This window comes from Armigeres subalbatus, chromosome 3 (assembly GCF_024139115.2).
Source record: "Armigeres subalbatus isolate Guangzhou_Male chromosome 3, GZ_Asu_2, whole genome shotgun sequence".
Classification (NCBI taxonomy): domain Eukaryota; kingdom Metazoa; phylum Arthropoda; class Insecta; order Diptera; family Culicidae; genus Armigeres; species Armigeres subalbatus.
The window spans coordinates 249858850-249864849 of NC_085141.1; the positions used below are offsets into that span (position 1 = coordinate 249858850).

The 6000-nt window shown below is 37.2% G+C and overlaps 1 long non-coding RNA gene across 1 annotated transcript; it reads left to right on the top strand.

Annotated features, from left to right (window-relative positions):
• Positions 1-4911: 4911 nt before the first annotated feature.
• On the top strand, positions 4912-5509 carry LOC134227920 (uncharacterized). Its single transcript, XR_009983790.1, has 3 exons — positions 4912-5136; positions 5196-5268; positions 5344-5509. It is a non-coding gene; the product is annotated as an uncharacterized LOC134227920 (long non-coding RNA).
• The last annotated feature ends 491 nt before the right edge of the window (positions 5510-6000 follow it).

Here is a 6000-nt window from a genome sequence, read left to right on the forward strand (position 1 = left end):
GTTTTCATACAAACTTGAACCGGCTTGCGCTCAACCAGTTTTTGTTCAAATCGGTTTTTTTAGGACACTCGGAGCATGGGACGGAATCGAGCGAGCGTGATGGTGCTGGGTCGTTTGAACCACCCTACTAATATTCTATGTTTTTTATAAATACGACACCAATACTACTACAGTATATGAAAGTTTTTACTGTACCAATACCATCAAAGCTTTGTTTTGGTACTCAACCCACCTTCACCTTAAAATGAGAGCAACGTACCACCGACCATTGCGGCGGCGATGCAGGCGTATTCGGTGCCGTGCGAAATTAAATGCATGATTATAACGCAATCTCGCGAATTTTTATCCGATTGGTAAATACTTTCCGTACTCTGTACAGTAGTGTAGCTAGAGAGGGAGGGGGTGACTTACCACTGAAGCCAACGAGCTGAAGTTTTTAAGGGGAGACAAAATTCATGAAATATTTGTAACGAGTTATATATTTTTCAAACAACAGTTTTAATGTTTATAGCATAATTTATTAACTGTATAAAACTACAAAGTTATCAACAAACAACACTTATACCTACACACTTAAAATAGATTTCGCTGTTCGGTAATTTTCTTGACGAAAAACTACGGTAAACATAAGAAATTACAGTACGTTCGGTAAAAAAGATTAATTTTACCGGATTCCAGTAGAATTTCACCGAACAATTTGTTATTACGAAAAGATTTGACAGAGTTCGGTAATCAAACCTACAGTTCGTTCAGTAAAATAGAATTATCGCCGTACATGGTAAAATAAATACCGAACAAACTGTAAAATCAATTCAGTATTACAGTACTTCGGTAGATCGTTGAACTGTCAAATTGCCATTTTGGTTTTATCAAATTGTATGCAGCTAGTGGTTATACATCCAAACATTGAGAAACGGACAACTTTCATCTGATTATTCATAAGAAAATTGTAATAATAACAGGTATGTAACGTTATTGATCAATTTATTAATTAGTTTATCAACGCAATAATATTTTTGCAGCTATCTTTGGCAGTACGCTTCTTCTGGGAAAATGCTTTCTATGTTTCTCCAAAGTGGTATTCATGACGCGGAACATGATTTGGCAAGTCATTTTTGTACAAAATTTGTTCCGTATACGAAAGCTGTGGAAGCTCGCATGGCGTTTATTTATTTCTCGATTTAATTAAATACAACTATTATTTAGGAATCATTAAAGTGTTTTGAAACTACAAATGCATTTTATTTCAACTAAAAAAATATATTTTCTATTCAATCGAAACGAAAAAAAGTACCGAAACGTTCGGTAATCTTATTTTTTGAATTACCGTACTGTACGGTACTTTTTGACAGATGATCACAAAATAAATCTACCGAACGATCTGTAAAATTGGTAGTTTCGTTTACCGAACTGATTACCGAACGTTCAGCTGTTGAAAGTACGGTAAAAAATTACCGTATACTGTAATATATTCTAAGTGTGTATATTAATTATTTATTTCAACTGCTAGGCCTTCCTTTATAACAGAGCGAGTGCAACCTGGAAAATTTTGCCTATGCTGTTGAACAACTTTGAGAAGATATTGAAGCTGTTCTTCATTTTTTGTCAGTTTTCCACAAAAATCTTGAATTAGTTTAACTCCTCTTTCAGCACAGTCATTCACTACCAAAAATGGATTATTTTATTTCTACTTTCAACAAATTCTTCCAATTCATCCCATATACTAGGATCTTTGAGAAAATTTGCAGATATTCCAGAAATTTCAAAAAAAATTCATCGTATTTTGAGAAACAAAATCTGAAAGCGTACAAGAAGTCAACTTATCGATCGTAGATACTTTCAATTTTATTTTTCTTACTTCATCACCCTTACAAGATTTTAAATTGTGTGCCATTTCTTTTCTCTCATCGTTTTCGTAGACATTTCTGGGTCGAAAAAAGCCAGAGCGACTAGTTTTTCACTCAAGTACCATAGATGATTTGCAAATCTTGAAGCCGCAGCCATATACACATTTCTTGATTGATCAGGGAAAGCATCTCGTAAAGTTATCATTTTTTTTGTCAGGATTAGATCATTTCGTGCTGCTGATGAGGGTAAAGGAGCTTTAAACCAAGACCAAATGTAAACTCGTAAAATAAAAGCACACATTACTGGAATTTTTCGCCTTTCATCATCGGTCATGTCAAATTGGCCTCTAAACAGCCATATTTAAAGACAATATATTGCTTTCGCCATCCATCTGGCATTGCTATGTGCTCCTGGTGGCGAAAATTTAATTCTTTTCACACCAAGAAATGCTAAAGATAAATTTAGCAACTCTTTATAGTCTTGTCGTTGCTGTTGAATATTGAGTTGGTTTTTCAAAAATTCAATCAAATATTGTGTTTCATCACCAAGGATCTCAATAATGTTTTCGTCTACCATATTTTCATCAAAGGATTGATCCATAGTAGGCCATGTCGATTTAAATTTTATAAAAATACTTGAAGAAGGGCCTTTTGAAGGAAATAGTTTTTTCCAAGCTGCTGTCATCAAAACTTCGGCAATATGATGCCTACCCACCAGCCATAAAAGATCTCTGCCAATCCGCTTCTCGATTTGGGTACAAGCGCCTTGTTTGATTCCTGTATTTGCTGCTGTTGTATCAAATCCCATTGCACAGATGCGATCGCTTAGTTACCATGCATTCATCAATTTGCAAACCTCGTTTGCCTGTCTTTCACCAGTTCCAGAAGACAATTTTGGGATTCCAAGCAGCTGAACATTTGCTCCAGAAGATACCAAAACTGACAATCTTTCTACTTTGTCAGTACCTGATAAGAAAAAAAATCAGATAGATTCTTTAAAAAAAAGTTAAAAATATGTTACAAATAGCTTCTTCATAAAAAAAACAAATATTACCAAATGTAATCTAAAATTGAAAGAAAGAAATTTCAAATAACAAAAAACCTATCGATTACATCAAATCATGCTTAGTTAGTTTTATATCTGCTCATTAGCAGCCGATTTTACGGAGATTGTGATTATCGACATTCGTATCGCATTACATATACTCTTGCAAACAATATAACAATTACTATCAGATGGTCTCATATGAATTGTTTTGTGGATTTGGCGCTCGACTACATCACATCGACATTCGGACTTTTCCATTCTTCTCCAACTCAACACTTTTATCTCACCTCTGCTGTTTTTAACAAATTCTGTTGTTCTCTAGCCAGTCAGCCTCAAATGTTTTTTTTTACGATTTTTATAAAACAATGAACAAAACTACATTTTGTACTTCCTTAAAATCCTTCCTCTAACTAAAACTTCGTAATATATTCTTATAAAATCAGTTTCTTAACTTAACACGAAGCAATCACTTATTAAAAACGTATTAAATAGCATGCGACTATCTGCTATTCATACAGGGTGCCCAAAATGCATTAACTGTGCAACTCACTCGGTTTTATGGTTAGGTACATAATTCGACACCATTCGTGTACTCATAAACAATGCTTTTGTTTTATTCCGTATTACAAACAGCACAAGAAGTTAATCGGCTGTCAGCATGATGCAAATTAAGATGATCTGTATTTATCCAAAAAATATGACGCGTAATCCACCTTCACGCGATGCCGGTAAATCGTTTATCCTCGTCGCCACTTTTATATCTGCTCATTAGCAGCCGATTTTACGGATAATGTGATTTTCGTTTTGAGTGAGATAACTACGTGTTGTTCGGTCAACGGTCCGGACTAGAAGAGGTGCGAACATTGGTTCGCATTGTTTATTTGGCAATCATTATTTATATATCTATTTACATATATACATTAAGGTAACTCGTCAGGATGGTATACACCACAGTTAGAAGATATCCAAAAATCATAACGCAGAATAACACATTTCAATGCTATAAAAAATACTCAAATATATTTCCTGTGAGATCTTGAAGCAGCTTTTCATCCCAATGTACAACAAGTGGTCCATTTAGATCAAAATTGCTTTAAATATTTTAAGCAATCTCTTCGCGATATTCTGCACGGGCCCTTGAGATTGTTTGTCTGCTAACGGTAAAATCGTCTGAAAAATAGATAAAGTTTATAAGTTTATAAGATTTTGTTTTAGTTACAAGATACTATCAATATAATAAAATTAAACTCAAGGAGAAAGAACAATACAATAAAAGTACTGTTAAGGAGAACTTACCTAAGATTAGTCCAGCACTTGTTAAGGTCACTCCTGACGGAATCCATGTTTCAAAGTGCTCGCGTTTTCGGGGGCACACCACTCGATACGGAGGCGGTGCACAACTGCCATTTTTGTTAATTTAGCTTTGCTGCGCCGCAGCATGCGTGAAAAAATAAAAATGACAGTTGTGCGTTGCTTCCGTATCGAGTGGTGTGCCCCCGAAAACGCGAGCACTTTGAAACCTGGATTCCGTGTAACCGTTCGGTTCCAATATGGACTTGTTGGCTCCACCACAAGTGAATTTCCGTCACCAATCCCTCCCAGTACGACCTTTCCAAAGTTTACACCTCGGAACTGTCACACTCACTGGTCGAAGATTTATCTCACGAGTGAGTGCGTGTTCCACTTTCACGTCATACCAAGTGTGACCAGATGCGATAGACGTTCGAGCAGTTTGAGTTCGGGCCAAATACGCACAGCCCTGTTCCATTTGAGCTTGCCTATAGAGGGTGCTCAATGCAACAGGATGGGCAAACTTAAATCATAAAACATAATTATGCTTAAAGAGGCTGCACTCATAACAAAGAGATGAAGTGTCAAAATTGGAACAGCGCATTTGCTGTCAAATCAGTTGTTCCAATCGAGCACAAGGTTGTTAAAGGTAGGAGTATTGCGTCTCTTTGTTTTTAATCCAGGCTCGTTAATTATGCTATGAAGGGCTATAAAAGAAGTGGAAAATGTGGAATAGTTCTCTTTTGTAACTGTGATCCAAGAACGAAATAGTAGTGCGCGCGTGTTTAAGTTGTAAAAGGTTTATTGTTTGAATAATTGTTGGTGAAGTTCTTTTTAATTTTGTGTTGTTTCATTTCTTATGATAGGATCTGTTCGATGTTATCCGTTAAAATAATTATTGTTACATGTTAAATAGTACGGAATTGTGTTAGTTGAAAATCATTTAGAACGGTTAGTAGTGTTAGTGGGTAAAACGTAGCCTAAATTAATGTAATGCCTTAAAATTATAGTTAAAACCCCATTCAACACACCACGAAGAAATAACGACAGTGACAAACAAATATAAACCAATTATAGAAAAAGGTAAATATCGTACGAACAGAACAGAATTTAGAGGTTAGGAAGTGACGTCGCAGGGTGCTAATCCGTTGTGTCCAGGTCCACGACAAAGGGACCTTTTTCTGTTGTGTTTATTCACAGTTTTCGACAGTGCAGTGCCGCGGTGGAAGTGCCCGTTGATCCGGCCTTGATCCCGCTATTTTGGATGCCGGAGATTTTCGGTCCGAAACAGTGCCGCCATTGTTTTAGGCACGCGGGATCATCATTCGCCGCCATCTTCTCGCCCAACGCCGCTTACCCGAGCCAGCACTCGTCTCGTCCGTGGATCGTATTTCCGGACGAAATCAGCCCTGCGACCTGCTCCACACCGGCCAGAACCCTTCAAGTCCGCCACTCCAAACACCAAAACACCTACAAGCATGCAAGTACCCTTAATGTGACGTCACCAATAAATTGTAAAATTGTTAACCTCAGGTGTAGCTAACTTTAAGAAAGAGCAGCCCTGAATTCAAAAGGTCTTTTCACCATTTTTGTTTACGTCGTCCTCCCGGGTCCACAAAGGGACCACCAAGCCTCGTCTTTCTTGGATCACTGTGTGAATAGGTAAACCCCCCCCCCCCCCTTTATATTAGCTTTGCCCATCCTACAGCATTAGCGCCTTTTATGATGGCTCTGTTTATAGTTCCCTCCTGCGAAGAACCGAATCATCCTCACCTTGAGTAGAGGGGTGATTGAAGTAGCGTAACGACCCGGTAG